The sequence below is a fragment of the Helianthus annuus genome, chromosome 10 (genome assembly GCF_002127325.2).
Source record: "Helianthus annuus cultivar XRQ/B chromosome 10, HanXRQr2.0-SUNRISE, whole genome shotgun sequence".
Classification (NCBI taxonomy): Eukaryota; Viridiplantae; Streptophyta; class Magnoliopsida; order Asterales; family Asteraceae; genus Helianthus; species Helianthus annuus.
This window is the reverse complement of record NC_035442.2, coordinates 50095622-50118403: the sequence shown is the minus strand read 5'-3', so window position 1 is coordinate 50118403 and position 22782 is coordinate 50095622.

Here is a 22782-nt window from a genome sequence, read left to right as displayed (position 1 = left end):
GGGATGTGAACGGTTCCACTCGGTCCTGCTTCATCATCGTGAGTACCCACAGTGGGCGTAGGAACTTCTAGCGGGCTAGACTCTGGCTCTTGTGACTGACTCTGTTGATACAGGTACATGAGAGCAATTTCCTCCTCACTCGGCTCGGACGGTAGATGAAACGATTCCCAGAGTTTATCATAGTCAAAAAGGAATCTTTGTCCGGGAAGTTGTTGTGACGGTGTATGCTTTTGACAATCCACATGAAGAACCTGAATTACCTTCCCCAAACATGGTACAAATACCCTCTTTAACGGGCTGGCGTATCCTACGAAAAATCCTTCGTTCGCTTTTGCTCCGAATTTTCCATCAACATCGATGAACGTACACGGAGAGCCAAAAGGTTCCAAGAACTCAAGATTTGGCTTATAACGATGCAACAACTCGAAACATGTCTTTTTGTACTTCTTCACTGTCAACACTCTATTCAACGTATAGCAAGCTGCGGATACTGCTTCACTCCAGAAAAAGATTGGAAGCTTTGAGTCAGCCAACATAGTACGTGCAGTCTCGATCAGGGTTCTATTCTTTCTTTCAGCCACGCCGTTCTGTTGTGGTGTATATGGCGCACTAAATTCGTGAAGAATCCCTTTTTCATTGCAGAATTCGTACATTTTGTTGTTTTTGAACTCAGTTCCGTTATCACTTCTAATTCTTCTGATCGGCAACTTGTACACTGTCTCCATCTTCTTGAACAAAACCATTAACGCTTCGAACGTCTCATTCTTCTTCTCCAAGCAAATTACCCATGAAAACCTTGTGTAATCATTCGTAACCACCAGACAGTAAGAATCTCCACTGATGCTTTTTACGTTGACCGGCCCAAAGAGATCCATATGCAATCTCTCGAGAGGTAACCGGATGGAGTTGAGCATCTTTATCGGATGAGATTTTCGTACCTGTTTTCCTTTCTTACAAGCAACACAATCGTCAGGTAAATGAAAGTTTTTAACATTAACTCCTTCAACCAAATCGTTATGCACAAGAAAGTTCATTTTACGAATATGTATATGACCCATCTTTCTGTGCCACATAACTGACTCTTTTTCTGTAGCTTTAGCTTTTGTCACAAAACACTGTTTTTGAGGAGTTGTTGGTGTTGCAGCGCTCATGTCTAAGATATAAAGATCATTAACCCTAGGGGCGCGCAACAGAACCAATTCGTCAGGGACTTTAAACCCCGGTTTTAAGACCAAACATTCAGTTTTAGTAAAGTGAACACTAAAATCTTTATCGCAGATTTGCGATATACTCAACAAGTTGTTGGCCAGCTCAACTATATAATTGACTTTATCAAACGAAATAATGCCATTGGTGAGCATTCCTTGACCAACTATCCTTCCACCTTGATTGCCGGCAAAACCCACATAGCTTCCATTAATTGCTTTCACATCATATAATAAAGCTAAGGATCCTGTCATATGCCGCGAAGCACCGCTATCCATAATCCATCGAGAAAGCACGGACTTGGGCAACTCCTGCAATCAATTCACAAACACATCAGATAAACAAAGAAGCCCATGATCTTTTAACCTCAGACACAGTACCAAAAATCACATCACACTGTTTTGTTGTTATCGGAAAACTAAATGTGACTTTTGATTCAAACTCCTTTTTATCTTGTTTCATGTTGTTTTGGAGCTTCGGAAATTCTGACATGCGTTTACCGAGTTCAAATTCACATTTACTCACATCATCTTTCACACCTTTTGTCTCAAATTCCAATTCTTTTTCCATCTTTTAAATCTCATTTGATGATTTAGTTTTTGCGATCCATGTTTGTTTATCACCAGTTTTCTCTCTAAAGTAAAATGTCGAAGTCTTAGGAGACTTAGAGGATTCGCCAATTTCGAAAGTCGATTTTGGTATGTCCTCCGACTTCAATCTTTCACCACGTTTGAGAATTCTGATTGGTGACACAAAAACTTGCTTGTCTTTTGCAACGACCGGTGATTTTGGTCGAGGTTTTTGAAAATTTTGTTTTGTGAACTTGTTGTTTTCAAACTTAGATTTTTCAACTTTTGGTTTCTCAACAACCTTTTTAACAACAGGTTTTATCACATCAGGTTTCTCAAACACCTTTTTACACTGTTTTGCCATGTGGCCGACTTCATTGCAGCGATAGCATACACGTTTGTCATATTCGACAAATGTGCTACTCACAGTTTCTGCTTTCAGCTTTTGCGCTGCATTGAAGTCTTCCACGGCCTTTTGACTAAAAATATACTCCTTTTCGATCTCAGTACTCGGACCACAAACAAAAACATCATCAATTCTCTCTTTCGGCTTTACCACCTGTTTAGCCATCCTTTTCTCGAATCCAATACCTTTGTTCTTTAATTTGTTATCTCTGTTTTTGCCTTTACCGACCCCCTCTACTTTTTCTAGATTAGTAGAGCATGACGATCCAACTGACTTATTAAGTTTTGCAAAGAAATCACTTTTCTTTAACTCATTTACGCTCAACTCGACCATCTTAAACAATTTCTGAACAGACTCAAACTTAACACTCTGAATTGGAAACTCCGTGTTGGAATAAAGCTTGTCCGATCCAATCATAGTATAGGCTACCATAATCGAATCATCATCCGTACTTTTATCCTGGTTTGTCAAATAACGGTCTAAAAAATTTCCGTCTTCCTCAGACTCACTCCCGGACTCCACAGATTTTGTCTATTCAGATTTTTCACTAACATCGTCCAACACCTGATCAATAACATTTTTGACAACCTGAGATGAGTTATCAATGTCAGACGCACTGAAAGTGATATCTATGTTATCAGGTAAATCATTCTCAATTGTTTTCAGTTTTATATTTAAAGCCGCTTCCACCCCATCTGGATATTTCTGTGTGTAATGATTCCACATTGGGGGTGGAACGCTGTTAAAGGCGGGTTTAGCATGTGGCTGTTGTGGTACTATTTGCTCTAAGACATAAGATGATGCCACATAACTCATCAGTTTCTTATCAATTCTATCGTTTTCTATTTTCGTCAACTCAAGCTGTTTTCGCAAAGATGCGATTGTATCCAAATGAAAGTTTACTTCTTTCTGTTTATCGAATAACGTTGATTGAGCCAGCTTTGTTGCTTTGTCATTTTCAAAACTTTCTTTTTGTATGATTTTAATCGACCTAGATAAAGTGTCATAGGCTTCTTTTAATTGTTCTAAATCAAATTTCATCATATCAGCATGTTGTTTCAAGTCTTGATACATAGTGTCTTTCACAAGACACTCCATGCACGTTTGTGAACAACGTTGACACGGTGTATCAAGAATCGGAACTTTTTCACCTAAAGCCTCATTCTCACAAACCATGTTACCGACTGGAATTGACTCTGACTCAGACACTTTGACCTTGCTGATTTCAACAGCTTCAGTTTCCTCTAAACCAGACTCTTTGTCAATTGACTCTGGAACAACTGAGTCTACCTCTTTCAGTTTGCTCATAAGCGCTTTATCTGCTATCTCCTTCAGATCTTCCTTCGTCATCTTTTTTGACACGTCGATTATCTCCACAACTTCATCTTTCTTTGCTTCGAATCTCGGACATGTACCAGTTCTTGGGTCTTCGAAGAAATCTGCAAAAGTATCAAACACATTAGGAGAGAAGATAGATTTCATAGTGTAAATAAATTCCTCCCTTTGATATCCGAAACTAAGATCATCAGGTACAACTTCTTCAGCTTTAGCAGAATCTTTCACGGAATCTTCGGTAAAAGTTTCCGGAATTTCTTGATTAACGCTTTCAACAACTACTTCACTCCTAATCTCAGGAACATACTCAACATTCTCAGTAACTGTTTCTTCAACCACCTCAGAATCAGAATAAGCAACATCAGCAGCTTTTCCATCACCATCTTCAGAAACTACGACTTCCTGCTCAGCATCTGACTCGGTAATCTCTGTCACTTTAGCCATCATCGCTTGATCATCTTTTCCAGGAATGAACTTATCCCAACTAAATCCGGATGCAACTTCTTCATCATCCTGATTTACTATCAACGCTTTCTCAGGTTTGTTTTCGATCTGAGGTCTTTGAACTGCAGGCTGTTGGTTTGGACGATGATATATAGCTTGCTTGTAGTAATCGTTGGTGAATGGATTCTGATGATTCTTGACTTCACGATTAGGACATTCCCTCTTAAAATGACCTTTTTCTTTACATTTGAAGCAGGTGACTTTGCTTTTGTCAAACCCCAACTTCTGATCCGGTCCTGACAAACTATTTCTTCCCGTGATTTCCATAAAACGCTGAGCTCTCCGTACCAAACTTGCCATTCCCCACTTGATATCGATCAATTCCAGCTCCTCCGGGTCTATTTGATCGTAATCCTCTTTGGTCATGTCAGGATTTCCGATCTTGCCCGCAACCAACCCTTCATACGCCTCCAAGACCGATCCCAATAAAGCAATATGTTGTTTTGCTGCAGTTTCAGTAATCTCATTACCATTTTTGATGTTGATTGCTATATTACAATGCACTCCAGTCACAACTGTTTGTTGATTCGATCCACTTGAACTTTGAGGAGAATTATCTGAAGCTTTTGCGTTCGGCTCATAACTTGCAAATTTTGTAGTTTGATTTGTCTGATATGCGTTCGGAGTAACAGGAGAACTACTATCTGCACTAAAACCCGTATGAATTTTTGGACTTTGAATGTTTGTTATTGCAGGACTGCTCTTGAAGTACAATGAGACATCTTGAGGTATGTTTGTTGAATTCATTTTCTTAATCTTCACTAACTCTAGTTCATGCGCCTCTATCTTTTCAATAAAATCACTCAAGCTGTAAGTGATAAAATCAGTACTATTCTTCAGCATCATTAAGTATGTACCCCACTCATCGTAAGGAAGAGCATCGCAAAGCTTATCAATCCATTCTTCGTTTGTTTTTACAACATTCAAACGTCTCATCTCCAACACTAAATGACAATATCGTTCGATCAGCTGTTTCGTTGATTCACCTTTTATCCCAGTAAATATATCGAACTCCTTTTTTAGCAACGCTGTTTTGCTCTTCATCATCGACCCACTACCATTGAACTTTTTCTCCAGTGAATACCATATCGATGAAGAGGTATCTTTATGCTGTAAAAGCACTAGGATATCTTCTTTTATAGCTTGCTGCAGGATGCTAATCATTTTCTTCTCAGCCTTAAATTCTACCTGCTCTATATCTGTTAAGCTTGCAATTGATTTCTTACCCCCCACCCCGTCTTCTGGAGCTACATATTCTCTTTCAATCTTGATCCAACTCTCCAAATGATTGGCTTGCACCCAGTTCTTAAACCTAACTGACCATCCCGAGTATTCGTCTAAACTCATTAATTTTGGAGGTTTCTGCATCGTGCCCAATTCATTTTCAAGATTTACATTCTGCAAAATGTTGGTTTGGCCATGAGTAGCACTTACACCTGAAAACATGTTGTAGAAGTCTTGACTATCCATTTTCTGACTTTTCGAAAAATTTTCAAACACAGACACAATAAGCGATCCAAGAACTTTGCACTAAAAGCGATTCAGAGATTGCACAATAAGCGATCCAAAATTTGCACTAAAAGCGATCCAGGAACTTTGCACTAAGAGCGATCCAGAATAACCCAATAAACGATCCAAGATTGCTTGAAAAGCGGTTCAGAAGAACGATCCAACACCCAAAACAGCCATTTGGAGCGATCCAAGAGATTGACAAATGAGCGATCCAGGAATCTTGACAAACGAGCGGTTCAGAAATCTTGACAAACGAGCGATCCAGGAATCTTGACAAACGAGCGGTTCAGAAATCTTGACAAACGAGCGGTTCAGAAATCTTGACAAACGAGCGATCCAGGAATCTTGACAAACGAGCGGTTCAGAAATCTTGACAAACGAGCGGTTCAGAAATCTTGACAAACGAGCGGTTCCAACACTTTGACTTATGAGCGGTTCCAGCACTTTGAATTATGAGCGGTTCCAGCACTTTGAATTACGAGCGGTTCCAGGGCTTGAATTACGAGCGGTTCCAACACTTTGAATTACGAGCGGTTCCAGCACTTTGAATTACGAGCGGTTCCAGCACTTTGAATTACGAGCGGTTCCAGGGCTTGAATTACGAGCGGTTCCAACAATGACATCAGGCCGGTCCATATTTCTCGAGTGTTTTTAACCCACTTTTACTCCGAATCTAGGTCTGAAACTTACAAGGTTTTACCACTACTGTATTTTCTACCTACTGTCCAAAATTCAGGTCATTTTCACCGCTGAAACAGTCCAGATCTGAAAAAATATCATAAAACTACCTCGAATCTGGCAACTAGCTTACAACTGGCTCTGATACCAATTGTAGGATCGAGTATGATCTCACTGAGGAGTCAATCTAAGCTAGAGCCTACTAAAAACGTGGCGGAAACACGTTTAAGCATGATACTAAGGAGTACGGTACAGAAATGAGTAGAAAACAGAAATATCTTCTCGTTTAATACTTTTACTTCATTCAGCAACGATTGACAGAGAGTCAGCACTTCGACATACAATTCAAGACAACCGTACCAAATGAACAAGAGATCAGGGTATATATAGGAAACTGGAACCACCCATGTGACATGTCCACATGAGCGGTCCAGCCTGGGTCGCTTATGTGGACAACTGTCACAAAAGCGTCCAGACCTATATACTTCATATAATTACATAAACAAACCCTGATCTATTACAAAACAACCTATCTAGACCATATAATGAAACTAACTTCACAAAGACGCAGGCTTTAGACACTATGCACTAACAAATATAAACACGAAATAGTTGTCTAACTATTTCCCAAAAACTTAAACCATAAAGCTAAGGCACGGCCATCCGTCTAATAGTATTAGCACATGTAGGTCGTTGCACAGCTGCCTGACATTCGGAGTACTTGGTATAGCGACGCACTGACTGTGAGTTCATGTCCCCCTTTTCTCTTAACTGTTTTCAGTTTTCTAAACTGCGGGGGTGAAATACATGTTACTATGTTTATGATTATTTTATACATGGTATGGTTAGCGTAAGGAGGTTTGTTACTTAGATCATGTGAGTGGGTAGGCGTAAACTTGAGGCCATTAATCCTCATGGTAGGACCGAGGGACAGGAGCGGTACATCTATCTGGGTGTAGCGAGCCCAGCCCCAGGTCCAGCATAACGGACCTCGGGGTGACTTAGTGCCCGACGCATAAATCTGCTAGGTTTGAGTCTTCCTACTTGCACTTCACACATATCAATGGCCTTGCAAACCATTGGTGATCTCTTTTTCCTTATTTGCTACATACCAGGATTTTTGATAAATACAAAGGTTTATTTACTCACTTTCGCATGAACTCGCTCAACATTATTGTTGATTTTTCAACTTACATGTATTTCAGGGAATTAAAGATCTGGCACGGTATGGCATGTTTTTCCCGCTGCTTTAGTCACCGAGGTCATCCAGGGTTCGGGGAATGTGACTCTTTCCTGGACAAGTCACAGTCCTTGAATCATGTTTATGTTAAGAATGAATTTGTAATGTTTGGTGAACAAGTTTATGGTTGTTAGGGTGTTATCCCGTTAAGACAATGTTATGGTATTTTCATTTTAATGGATGATCTTGCATATTTTAATTTATATAGCTTTGTTATGATTAAGCTATGGTATTAAGAAGTCACACCAAATTAACCACACTTCCGCAAAGCCAGGGTGTGACAGCTTGGTATCAGAGCTCTGATCATAGCGAACTAGGATTCCTTCTCGAGTCTAGACTATGATCACTAGGGCTCTCACGAAAACATTTTTACTGCATACCACTTAAGTCCAGATCCAAAAACCTTTTTATAAACAAATGTTGAGCGCATTTTATTTATTATTTTTAGGCTCAGTCTGGGAGGCTGAGGCTCGGTCTGGGAGACTGAGGCTCGGTCTGGGAGGCCGAGGCTCGATCTAATGGATCGAGGTAGTTGTCTAGTGGGACTAGGGAGTTAGTCTGGGAGGCTGGGAGAATTGACTAGTGGGACTAGGGAGTCAGTCTGAGAGACTGGGAGGCTAGTGGGACTAAGAAGAGCAGTCTGGGAGGCTGGGAAAAATTGGCTAGTGGGACTAGGAAAAGCAGTCTGGGAGGCTGGGAGGCTAGTGGGACTAGGAGAATTATGTGATTCTTACTTGGTAGCTTATGTGATTATTCGATTGCGTGACTGATTATTTGTGCATACTTGTGTTTGTGTTACAGACACATGGACTCACCAGGCACAGGTGACTCGGACACCACCGGACCCCTACCTATCGTATCTGATGACCTCCCATCTTCGGAGCATGAGGTGCATACATCTGATTCCACCAGCACGGACGACGACGATTTCCAGCCCTTCGCACTACCCGAGGGTGCTGATGAGCCTGCGGATGGCCCCCCTGCTGAGTACTTACCCCTAGTAGTGATTCCGGCTCCTATACTTTTAGCCGTTTATCCCGCATATGACTTACTACTTGACGCCGAGGCTGACGGCAATATCGATCTGTTTGAGGAGGAGCCTATAGAGGATGAGATCCCGGACGCAACCCTACTTCCTGCTGGCGATCTTCTGATGATCGCTGATGCCCCTGCGGAGGACTCACCCGCACATTCACCGGTCCCAGACTCCTTTGAGTCTGTGGCTTCCGCACCTTCTCACGAGGTGAGCGCACAACACTTTGCACACGACTCGGATCCTGACCAGGCATCCTCAGCTGCACCTATTCCGAGCTTTGCATTTGAGCATGACGACATAGAGGATTCTGATCCCATTTTTCCTCCGGGATTCGACCCGGATCATGATATCGAGTTTATCCCGATGGACCAGCTCATGGAGGATCCCGCTGATCCAGTTGATCCTATTGATCCCGATTTTGATTTCGAGATGGCTTTTGATGACCATGAGCCTGCCTTGGCTCCTGAGCAGGCAGCCGCTCTAGATCCTATGCCCGAGCATGACCCCGTACATGTTGGCATCCCAGTGGAGCCTGTTCTAGCTGACCCGCCCGTTGATGATCATCTAGAGGGCGATCATGTCGTTGTTGCGATCGATCCTGTTGTTCCCCCACCTATTGTTGATATTCCTGTTGAGCACATTGCACCAGTTGATCCTATTGTTGCTCCCCCATTTGATCCCATTCCACTTGAGCCTGAGCACGCATTATTTGCAGACCACATGGATCCACCGGATGAGCATGCACAGCACGGTTGGATACCTGCTGAGGAGGACGTTCCACCTTTGCCCCCTCAGATCCCCGTTACACGACCTGTTGATTTCACTTTTCAGGTTCCTCAGTTCGTACCTCCAGCGAGGCCTGGAGAGGGCTCTTCAGCCCATCCTTTTGGGCACGTACCGATGTCTATTCCCTTCATGCCTCAGATGTCATCTGTTCCACCCTCTACTTCACCATTTCATGTGGCACCGTTTGACCCCACCAGTGAGCCTTTGCTTTGGTCGACACCACCAGTCATGCCACCTAGTGATCCTTACCATCCGTTTCATGTGGGACACACTATAGAGGACGTTTTGATGTCCTTCGTTCATCAGCACGAGTCACACACGCAGCGTCTCCAGGAGCTCGAGAGAGCTCAGCTGCCACCATGTTCATGCCATGGTCAGATACACTCTCCTCTTCGGCCATCTCGATCATTACCCCAAGATTTTGCTGCTCGTCTCTTTACACTGGAGCAGCAGATTGCTTCCGTCATTCGCACTCAGCAGGCTATGGAGGAGGACTGGCTTCAGCTACGTCGCTTGCTTTACACTTACTTTCCCCCTCCTTCACCACCATCTGTATAGAGCTCATCCGTACTGCTTGTGTAGACGTTGGTGAGAGGACCGCGATTGCTTTTGGTTACATAGCATTTTGGAGACTACATGATGATACTGACTTTTGACACATACTTGATGTATTTTATGTATATGACACTGATTTGATATAGCTTTTGGACAGGGGTGATGTAGCCCCTAGTTGATTGATGATTGTATGACACAGTGATGTACTGATACACTTACGTTGTGGTCTCGATATATATGGCAATCGTAGTATTCTCATCATATTTGATTCGCTTGATTGCTTATTTATGTTATTATGACATGGGATGTTGTGTATATTTTATGACATGGGATGTTGTGTGTATAATATTTGTGACATGGGATGTTGTGTGATTAGTATTTGTAAAGTATTGATAAAATGAGATGTTATGTGCTATTACTATTACTATATACGTACGATTTACTATGGCCTGACCGACGTACACATCTTTAGAAGATGCCGCCAAGACGTCAACCTCAGCCAATGCCTACGACTCAGGACGAACTACAACAGGTCATTGCTGCTGCTATTGCTCAATATGCTGCCTCTCAAGGAGGAATGAGTGGAAGCAACTCTGGCAACACTGGCAACAACAACAATCCACCTCATGGTAACCCTAAGTCATTAAGACATACCATGACCTAGATGGATTTCCATAGCAAGAATGCTAATGCCAATCATGCGTTATAATGTATGTGCAGGGTGCACCTACAAACAGTTCTTGGACTGAAAGACCTTAAACTTTGATGGCACAGGAGGTGCTGTCTCTTTCGTCCGCTGGGCTGAGATAACTGAATCCGTACTTCGCATGAGCAAATGCACGCTGGATCAACAAGTCACTTATATCTCAGGGCTATTTTTGGATGGAGCCCTATCATGGTGGAATCTCCAAGTTCAAACACTTGGCGAAGCAGCTGCTTACGCACTGACTTGGACCGAACTGAAAGAACTCATGCGCAAGAAGTACTGTTCTCGCGCTGAAATTCAGAGATTGGAGACCGAGTTCTGGCATCTAAAAATGGAAGGTTCAAAGATAGCTGAGTATGTTCAAAGGTTCCACGATTTGTCGCATGTGGTACCCTACATGGTTACACCTGAGTTCAAGAGAATTGAACGCTTCATTTGGGGATTAGCTCCTCAAATCATCAGCATGGTGACCTCCTCCAAACCTGCAACTATCACTGAAGCCATTGATTTGAGTGTGGCTCTTACGGAGGAGGCGATTCGTTTAAACAAGTTTGATGAAGCGGAGCCTAAGAAGAAGGAGACTCATGTGGAGTCGTCAGGTGGTAACAAGAGGAAGTTTTCAAACTTCAAGCAGGGCACCGGGGTGGTGGTTAAGAAGGGAGAGCAGAACGCGCCAGCTCAGGATACAGTTGGTAAGAAGAAAGGAAAGGGATATATGGGTGCACAACCCAAGTGCAACTCATGCCAACGACATCACTCTGGTCGTTGCAGGCTAAGAGTTTGTGAATCATGTGGGAAGACTGGTCATACGAAGGATTTTTGTTGGGCTAGTGCTGGCCGGGGAGGCCAAGGAGGATCTGGGAATAGAAATAATCGTGGTGGTAATGGGAATCGCCCCCAAGGAAACCATGGAGGTGATGGAAATCGGGTCAATCATGCAAACCAAGCGGGCACCATGAATCGAAATCAGGGAAACAATCAAGCTGGAAACGTTGGTGGAAATGGGCAGAGGCCCGGATGTTTCAACTGCGGTGATGTTGGGCATTACAAGAAGAATTGCCCGGAATTGAACCAAGCCCGCGGAAGGGTTTTCAACATAGAAGCAAGGGAAGCGCGCCAGGATCCCAATGTTGTCACTGGTACGTTCCCTGTAAACCAACGTTATGCATCCGTTTTATTTGATACTGGCGCCGATTATAGCTTCGTGTCGTTAGAATTTAAGAATATGCTTGGTTTAGCCGCTAGTAAGTTAGATATTCCGTACTCGATCGAATTAGCAAATGGGAAGTTAGTGGAAGCTAATGAAGTGATTCGAGGTTGCGTAATCGAGTTGGGAGAGCACGAGTTCGCTCTAGATCTGCTACCAGTCCAGTTGGGAAGCTTCGACGTGGTAGTAGGGATGGATTGGTTATCGAGTAACAAGGCCGAGATAGTTTGTCATGAGAAGGTCGTTCGTATCCCGACCAATGATGGTGAGACCATTGTTGTTCACGGAGAGAAGCGTGAGACGCCGTTGAGGATTATTAGCTGCCTTAAGGCAAGAAAGTGTTTGCAGAAGGGATGTGCTGCCTTTCTGGCACACATTATAGATAAGAAGGCTGCTGAGCCAAAGATCGAAGACATCCCTGTCGTGAGGGAATACCCAGAAGTCTTTCCAGAAGATTTGCCTGGCTTGCCGCCTCAAAGGCAAGTGGAGTTTCGCATTGACTTCGTTCCAGGCGCCGCGCCTGTGGCTAAGGCACCCTACAGACTTGCTCCGTCTGAGATGCAAGAACTGTCGACACAACTTCAAGAGTTGTTAGACAAGGGATTTATCCGACCAAGCTTCTCGCCTTGGGGAGCTCCAGTTTTGTTTGTCAAGAAGAAGGACGGTAGTTTCCGTATGTGTATTGATTACAGAGAGTTGAACAAGCTGACGATCAAGAATAGGTATCCCCTGCCAAGAATCGATGATCTGTTTGACCAACTACAAGGTTCAAGCTTCTATTCAAAGATCGATCTTTGATCTGGATACCATCAGCTACGGATACAGGAGGAGAGTATCCTGAAGACAGCCTTCAGAACTCGATATGGACACTACGAGTTTCTCGTTATGCCGTTTGGTTTGACAAACGCACCTGCAGTGTTCATGGATTTGATGAATCGAGTTTGTAAGTCGTACTTGGATAAGTTCGTGATTGTATTCATCGATGATATTTTGATTTATTCAAAGACGAAGGCTGAGCACGAGCAGCACTTAAGAGCCATTCTGGAGCTGCTAAAGAAGGAACAGTTGAACGCCAAGTTCTCTAAGTGCGAGTTTTGGCTAAGAGAAGTGCAATTCCTTGGGCACGTGGTGAATGGAGATGGAATCCACGTGGATCCCACCAAGATCGAGGCGATCAAGGATTGGGAAACGCCAAAGACACCAACCGAGATTCGGCAATTCTTGGGTTTGGCTGGCTATTATCGAAGGTTCATTGAGAACTTTTCAAAGATCGCCCAACCATTGACGCTCCTCACTCAGAAGGACAAGAAGTTTGATTGGGGAATCAAACAGGAGGAAGCATTTCAGATATTGAAAGATAAGCTTTGCAACGCGCCAATCTTAGCTCTACCGGAAGGTACAGGTGATTTTGTGGTATACTGCGACGCATCGAGTCAAGGTTTGGGTTGTGTGTTGATGCAACGCCAAAAGGTTATTGCCTACGCGTCACGCCAGCTGAAGGTACATGAAAAGAACTATACCACACATGATTTGGAACTAGGCGCAGTGGTTTTTGCTTTAAAGATCTGGAGACACTACCTTTATGGTACGAAGTGCACAATCTTCACAGATCACAAGAGCCTCCAACATATATTCAACCAGAAGGAGTTGAACATGAGGCAAAGACGATGGGTAGAACTGTTGAATGACTACGACTGCGAGATTAAGTATCATCTAGGGAAGGCGAATGTGGTCGCCGATGCCCTAAGTCGAAAAGAGAGGATCAAGCCCATAAGGGTTAGGGCTTTGGAAATGATTATTCAGACCGATCTTTCTTTGCGCATTCGTGCCGCGCAGAAAGAAGCTCTGAAGGAAAGAAACCTTGAAGAAGAGTATCTCCGTGGGATGGAGAAGTTATTGGTACCAAACAAGGAAGAAACATTGTGTTTTGAGAAAAGGATGTGGGTTCCTTTGTTTGGAGGTTTAAGAAAGGTTATTTTTGATGAAGCTCACAAGTCGCGGTACTCTATCCATCCTGGAGCGGATAAGATGTACCAGGATCTTAAAGATTATTATTGGTGGCCTAGGATGAAAGGCGATGTTGCTGTTTATGTGAGCAACTGTTTAACATGCGCCAAGGTTAAGGCGGAATACCAGAAGCCTTCGGGACTTCTGCAGCAACCAGAGATTCCCAAGTGGAAGTGGGAACAAATCTCTATGGATTTTATTACGAAGTTGCCAAGAACGCCAACAGGCCATGACACTATTTGGGTAATAGTGGATCGCTTAACGAAGTCAGCACACTTCCTACCTATCCGAGAGAAGGATAATACGAGCAAACTGGCCGAAATTTACATGAGAGAGATTGTTACACGTCATGGAGTACCTCTCTCGATTATCTCTGATAGAGACGGAAGGTTCGTGTCAAGGATATGGCAATCCTTCCAGGAAGCTTTTGGCTCAAAGTTGAATCTGAGCACTGCTTTTCACCCGCAGACTGACTGCCAAAGCGAGCGGACGATACAGACACTAGAAGATATGCTGAGAGCATGTGTGATGGATTTGGGCGGTAGCTGGGATAAGCATTTTCCTTTGGTTGAGTTTTCATACAACAACAGCTACCACACCAGTATTGGTACCGCGCCATTCGAAGCTTTATATGGGCGCAAGTGCAGATCGCCGCTTTGTTGGGCTGACGCAGGTGATAGACAGTTGGTTGGTCCTGAAGTGGTACAGGAAACCACCGACAAGATCGCACAGATACGAGATCGCATCAGCGCGGCTCGTGACCGGCAGAAAGCCTACGCGGATCGAAGCAGGAAACCTCTAGAGTTTGAGGTTGGTGAGATGGTTTTGTTGAAGGTATCACCCTGGAAGGGTGTGGCACGCTTTGGGAAACGTGGAAAGTTGAATCCGAGGTATATTGGACCATTCAAGATCTTGGAGAGAATCGGGTTAGTAGCATACAAGTTGGACCTACCTGTCGAACTAAATGGTGTTCACGATACATTTCATGTATCCAATCTGAAGAGAAGTCCAACACAAGATACCGTTGTCATTCCAACCGACGAAATTCATGTTGACGACACGCTCCATTTCGTTGAAGAACCTGTTGAGGTCACGGACTGGAAAGTGAACAAGACCCGCCGGAGCAGTGTCAAGCTCGTCAAAGCTCGTTGGAATGCTAGAAATGGTCCTGAATTCACCTGGGAGCGTGAGGACCAAATGAAAGAGAAATACCCCCACTTATTTCCTGAGAATCCTGCTTCTACAAGCAGAGCTTAAAATTTCGGGACGAAATTTTTCTAATGGGGGGAGAATGTGACAACCCTCACTAAACCAGGTATCCGTACGATTTAATTAATAAATAATGGCTGCTTAATTACTGTGCTTAACTGAAATTGCTGACGAACTGCTACTTGATTTCTAGTACTTGTATATTCCTGCGTCATACTTTGATTTCCGTCACTACATTATTTATAAGTTGAACCTTAGTGACAAACATGATGCACAAAAGCACAGTAGCATTAGAACGGATAACCTATTGAACATGCTGATAAAGCCAGCATCAGGTAGACACTGCCTCTAAGGGCCCGTATGAGCCAGAAATATTTTACTACACCCATGGTGAGTGTAGGGATACAAGGGTTGTAAAATTGCGTCTCTAGGAATAAGATATAATGATCGGATGTGCCTAAAACGTACTCTAAGCACAAGCCACAGCACTGTTATTTACATACTAGCTTCTGGCTAACTAATAAAGTGCCAAAACATGAGGAAAATATTCCTGACACTTTGAAGAATAAATAGTGTCACTAAAAATATTATTAACGACGCTTAAAAGCTTACTTAAGCACTTTAACGGATTACCATCCAACCGAACAACCGGACTAAACCCGGAACATGAAAATATTGACAAAAATATTATTGATCTTTTTCTGAGCCAGTTAGGGTCCCTGATTACCCTAACACCCGCGTTAAAGCGCAACATGTAACTAACCGAGTTAACCCTAAAACTAACTTGGTTTAAAGTGACTAAACACTAACCATGTGATTGAAATCGAACTAGAGACCCCCCCCCTTGGGCCGATTCGGTCCCCTTGTAACTAGACTAGTACCCTTTTGATTATAATAATAAATCTTGTCTCAAATCAAGAAGACATGTTAACCATTGGATTTGGAACTTGAAATTGTCTATAAATACTAACACTAAACACATAAGATCATAACACACCACACTTCACCACAAAACTCCTCCTCTCCTCTCCTCCCAACTCTCGGCCGAACACCCACACTTCCATCCATCTATTTTCGAGTCTTGTTCAATCCATTCCAAGCACATACAAGCTTCAAGGATCACGCATTAGGAGTCTTGGAGCAAACGGAAGCGAAAGGACCTCGTTATCTTGCTTTTATCCACCACCTTTTTGCCTAGAATCTTCCCTAGCCCCGAGCTAGAGGTATAATGCTTAAAACTCATTCTCGAACATATCTAAGGTGGTTAATAAGATTTGTAACGGTTAAAAGTCGGAAACTTATCTTTTGAACCTTTAAAGTTTACTAAAACATGAATCTTGTTGGTTAAAATATCATAAGTTATGTAAAAGTTGTAGTGTTTAAATATGGTGATTATTTAGGCCCGATCTACGTAGTGGTAGCTCGGATCATCGTTTAACCCAACTTTGTTAAGATCATAGATCTTGACATAAGCTTGTTTCTATCGGTACAAGGGTTAAAAGGTGAAACTCTACCACACGAGAAACATGAACTTGTGTGAAAGTGTTTTTACTTGTAAAATAGTATTTAAAACTAGCGGATCTACGTATGTACAAGTGGTATTTTCGTAGAACCAAGTGTCGAGAAAATCATGTTTTATAAAAGTCGGATGACACACTAACAAATATGATTTTTACAAACCACAAGTGTATAAACACTTGTGAAATAAAAGTTTCGACAAAATAACAATCTTTGAGAAAGGTGACGGGAAGTTGTAAAGGATGATTTATTCTAAAAACGAGGTTTTTACGGGATTAAGTTATTTTACACATACATCCACAAAATATAACGGGATCTACACTATAGTTTTCGGAAAAACCACAAGTTCATGTGATTATGCGATTTTACATACTTGTCGACTAGTTTGATGTGTCGGAAATTGATTGATTGATTTAAAGAAGTGTTGAAATGATTTTGTAAAAGAAAATGATACGCTAGAAAGCGTGGCCACCTCCAGTTACAGGGGAAACTCTGGCGAAATTTTTCTAAAAACCTAACACTTAGAATTATTTACAAGTGTTAGAATTATTTTGATATGTTTTCAAAATATATTTCGCCACGACTTTATTTACAAATATTCGGAGGTGGGATTTTCACAAAACTAAACGTGATAAATATATACTTAGTAAATATATTTTTCACAACACTGTTTATGATTATTTTGTGAAAATACATAAATATTATTTTTAGAGTAAAAATAATATTTCGAACGATAACAGCTCCAAAATAATACAAACGCTTACACGACAAACATATAAGTTACAACGGTAATTATTATTACCACACGATTACTAAAACGTAACTTACGCATTATACGGAACTATTCGTGAACGCGTTTTTCGTCAACGCATTATTTTGGAAATATTATGTGAAGTGAAAATATAATATTTTTGAGAAAAATATTTATATTTTGGAAGTAGAAGTAAAAATGTATTAAGTGGGACTTAATGATATAATGCAAATACACATGTATTAAATCCCCCATTCTTGGGAAGGAGATTAACTACCAAGTACATGCAAAATATAAACACGAAATAGTTGTCTAACTATTGCCCAAAAACTTAAACCATAAAGCTAAGGCACGGCCATCCGTCTAATAGTATTAGCACATGTAGGTCGTTGCACAGCTGCCTGACATTCGGAGTACTTGGTATAGCGACGCACTGACTGTGAGTTCATGTCCCCCTTTTCTCTTAACTGTTTTCAGTTTTCTAAACTGCGGGGGTGAAATACATGTTACTATGTTTATGATTATTTTATACATGGTATGGTTAGCGTAAGGAGGTTTGTTACTTAGATCATGTGAGTGGGTAGGCGGAAACTTGAGGCCATTAATCCTCATGGTAGGACCGAGGGACAGGAGCGGTAGATCTATCTAGGTGTAGCGAGCCCAGCCCCAGGTCCAGCATAACGGACCTCGGGGTGACTTAGTGCCCGACGCATAAATCCGCTAGGTTTGAGTCTTCCTACTTGCACTTCACACATATCAATGGCCTTGCAAACCATTGGTGATCTCTTTTTCCTTATTTGCTACATACCAGGATTTTTGATAAATACAAAGGTTTATTTACTCACTTTCGCATGAACTCGCTCAACATTATTGTTGATTTTTCAACTTACATGTATTTCAGGGAATTAAAGATCTGGCACGGTATGGCATGTTTTTCCCGCTGCTTTAGTCACCGAGGTCATCCAGGGTTCGGGGAATGTGACTCTTTCCTGGACAAGTCACAGTCCTTGAATCATGTTTATGTTAAGAATGAATTTGTAATGTTTGGTGAAGAAGTTTATGGTTGTTAGGGTGTTATCCCGTTAAGACAATGTTATGGTATTTTCATTTTAATGGATGATCTTGCATATTTTAATTCATATAGCTTTGTTATGATTAAGCTATGGTATTAAGAAGTCACACCAAATTAACCACACTTCCGCAAAGCCAGGGTGTGACATAATCAATAAAGATCCGGTTTGAAAGTGAATTGCTGATTTCTGTTGCTACACGTTTTCTGCTATATTCTGAACAAGAGGATTCCGCACTCTTGATTAGATTGACAATTCTGTGAAAGATCCATACGACTCAAGGAGACCTACAGTGATCTATCAAAAGCTTTGGTATGCAAGTCAGGCTTTTGTTCGTCGGTGTGGATTTTGTCAATTCGTATCAACTTCTACTCAAAACATTCTCGGATGAAGTGATGACGAATTTCAATATGTTTGGTTTTAGCGTGATGCACCAGATTTTTTGTTATGTTTATTGCTGCCTCATTATCAACAAAAATAGGTGAAGTAAGAAATTGCAAACTGTCACGGCCCCCGACCCGGTTTTACCCATTTCCGGAGCCGCGGGACAGAAATCCTGCGGTATTTAAATTTTAGGTGACAGAGGAAGTCTTGTAAAACAGGATCTTTCAATAATTTAAACTGCTCGCTTTATAACTTTAGGGATAAACTCCCAAAATTTACAACAATGTGATTTCCCAGGGAAATCTTTATTTTTCAAAACATGTTTCTTTTATTTATTTACACTGAGCCACTTTTCTAAGCTGGGAGTGCTTCACGACACTTCTCTTTCTTTGCTCACAATATATCACCTGAAACATGTTTGAAAAAGGTTTTGTCAGCGGGAAAATACTGAGTGAATCATTCATTTTACTAAAACGACCCATTAGTTATAATTCACAGTATTAAGAGCGATTACAATGTTTCTGAAATCAAACCAACTACCCACGGTACTTTATCACTCGACCCACTGGCCCACCTGTCCAGTGGTGTCTGTGATTATGGTCATATCACCCATTGGCTGCCCCAATGGTGATGATTATCAAGTAATGTATACAAAACCCCACATACCGGCTGTAACTTGGTGATTACAAAGACTTAATCCCTGTAATTATAACTTTGAAAATAACTTGGAGTTTTGTAAAACAGTTGATAAAAAGAGAATGACTCACATTGCAGAATTAGCGAGCAAGATATAAGCCTACTGATTAGCCTTGATTAAACCTAGTTTAACATAATGCACACACAAACGGGTTAGTAACTAATACAGCAGTTACGTCAATTCACGAGATTAGACCCTCACAACGATTAACAAGTGCAATACTTAATAAATCAATCGGATTCACGACGAATAACAGAGCATAGTCCGAATTCGAACAACACTCAAATATTCAAGTCGAAATCACGACGAATAATCAAAGTACAGGCTCAATTTGAGCAGCACTCGGACAATCGTTGGATAGTTAGAATCGATCGGACGTTGAATCGTAATAGCGATCGAGTTATTACCCTGATTGCGGCAGCACTTCGTGATCGTGTGTGTGTTGTGGACTGTTTTAAGTATAACTCGACGTACACGGAAGCTTTGTGCGTCGTTTTAAAAACAGATTTCAAGTGCCAAGGTTGGCTATTTATACTGATTTTTGGGACTCGCTTACGGACTGTATGCCATTTCCCTTACGGTCCGTAAGCTAAGCAGTCTAATTATAGGCTGCCTAGGCTCGGGACTAGGCTTGCTGAATCAACTAATTTAACAAATCAGATTGTACCAACGTTTTATTTAGATAAACGTCCAACTAGGGTTTGCCCCCCTTGAGTTTTAGGGGCCCGGATCCTAATTCTGATTGTTCTGAAAATTTTAGGGTTAATGTAGAATTACTTGGGTGTCTCAATTAGGGTTTCCTAAATAGATAATTATTATCCTAATTATGGATTTTAGTGAGAGTTGTTACATCCTCCCCACCTTGAGAAAAATCTCGTCCTTGAGATTTACTGAAATAGATGAGGGTACTTTCGCTTCATTTCTGATTCCAGTTCCCAAGTGTATTCTGGTCCTCTCCTGGATTCCCATTTGACTTTCACTAGCACTAGTCGTTTGTGTTTGAGAAACTTAATCTTCCGGTCTTCTATTTGTAGGGGTTTCTCTACGAATTTCAGCTTTTCATTTACCTCTATATCTTGAAGAGGTACTACCAGGGATTCGTCTGATAGACGTTTCTTGAGATTGAATACATGAAACACATCATGTATTCCAGCTAATTCTTCTGGTAGTTGTAAACGATAAGCTACTGGTCCTATTCGTTGGATCACTGGGAATGGTCCAACATATCTTGGACTTAGTTTTCCTTTCTTACCAAATCGTACCACTCCTTTCCAAGGAGAAACTTTCAAAAGTACTTTGTCTCCTACGTGAAATTCTAGTGGCTTGCGGCGATTGTCTGCATAACTCTTCTGACGATCTCTAGCAGTCTTCAGTCTTTCCTTGATTTGCGATATCTTGTCAGTGGTTTCTTGCACAATCTCTGGTCCTGATAATTGACTTTCTCCTATTTCTGCCCAACAAACGGGAGTTCTGCACTTGCGTCCATACAGTGCTTCGAATGGAGCAGCTTCGATGCTCGAATGATAACTATTGTTATAGGAGAATTCAACTAATGGTAAATGGCTATCCCAATTACCACCAAAATCAATTACACATGCTCGGAGCATGACTTCCATTGTTTGTATCGTCCTTTCACTTTGTCCGTCTGTTTGAGGATGATATGCAGTACTTAAATTGAGTCGAGTTCCCATTGCCTCCTGGAAACTTGTCCAGAAACGGGAAGTGAAACGACTATCCCTGTCCGATACAATGGAGAGTGGGACTCCATGTAAGGATACTACTTCATCTACATACAACTTGGCTAACCTTTCCATGCTAAAGGTTTCCTTCATTGGTAGAAAATGAGCTGATTTGGTTAATCGATCCACAATTACCCAAATAGCATCATTACCTTTTCTGGTTTTGGGTAACTTAGTAACAAAGTCCATTGTTATGAGTTCCCATTTCCATACAGGCATTTCTAACTGTTGTAGTAGTCTTGAAGGTTTCTGGTGTTCGGCCTTAACTTGCGAACAAGTAAGACACTTGGTTACATATTCAGCTATGTCCTTTTTCATTCCTATCCACCAGAAATTATTTCTTAAATCTTGGTACATCTTATTGTTTCCTGGATGTACAGTATACCTAGATTTATGAGCTTCTTCTAGAATTTTATTTCTTAATTCTCCCTGCTTAGGTACCCAAATTCGTTTCTTGTGGAATCTCCAAATTCCATCTTTTCCTTGTTCTAGTTCCTTTAGGTAACCTTTCATTCCTTCGGTATCGTCCTTGATTGTCGTTCCCTGAACTTTCTTCAATTGTTCCATTAAATCTAATTGTAGATTTAACCTAAGAGTACGGACTCGTTTTTGCTTTTCATGATACTTACGACTTAAGGCATCCGCGACTACGTTTGCCCTTCCTTCGTGATATTGAATATCACAGTCGTAATCACTTAGGATTTCCATCCACCTTCTTTGCCTCATGTTTAGCTCTTTTTGCCCAAATATATACCTTAAACTTTTATGATCTGTATAGATAGTAAACATACTTCCGTACAGATAATGTCTCCAAATCTTAAGGGAAAAAATTATGGCTCCTAACTCTAGGTCATGAGTTGTATAATTTTCCTCGTGCTTTTTCAAATGTCTAGAGGCATACGCAATTACCTTTTTGCGTTGCATCAACACACATCCATATCCTAATTTTGAAGCATCACAGTATACTTCAAAATATTTGGTTCCTTCGGGTAAAGCTAAGATTGGAGCGTTCGTCAATTTGTGCTTTAGAATCCTAAAAGCTTCCTCTTGTCTAGGTCCCCATTCAAACCTAACTGCCTTACAGGTTAGCTTAGTTAAAGGTACAGCTATCTTAGAGAAGTCTTTAATAAATCGTCTATAGTATCCAGCTAATCCTAGAAAACTTCTAACTTCGATAGCCGTTCGTGGAACCTTCCAGTTAGTAATTGCTTCTATTTTAGCAGGATCTACGTGAATTCCTTCGTGATTCACCATATGACCTAAAAATTGTACTTCCTGCAGCCAGAATTCACACTTCGAGAATTTGGCATAAAGCTTTTCTTTTCTTAACAAGGTTAAGAGTGCATGCAGGTGCTTACAATGTTCTTCCTGACTTTTGGAATAAATGAGTATATCGTCAATGAACACGATTACAAATTTATCCAAGTATGGTTTACAGATTCTATTCATCATGTCCATAAATGCGGCTGGAGCATTTGTTAATCCGAAGGGCATGACTGTAAACTCATAATGACCATACCTAGTTCTGAAAGCAGTTTTAGGTATGTCTTCCTCTTGTACTTTCAACTGGTGGTATCCTGATCTTAAATCTATTTTAGAGAAATACCTAGCTCCTTGTAATTGATCAAAAAGATCATCAATCCTAGGTAGTGGGTATCGATTCTTGA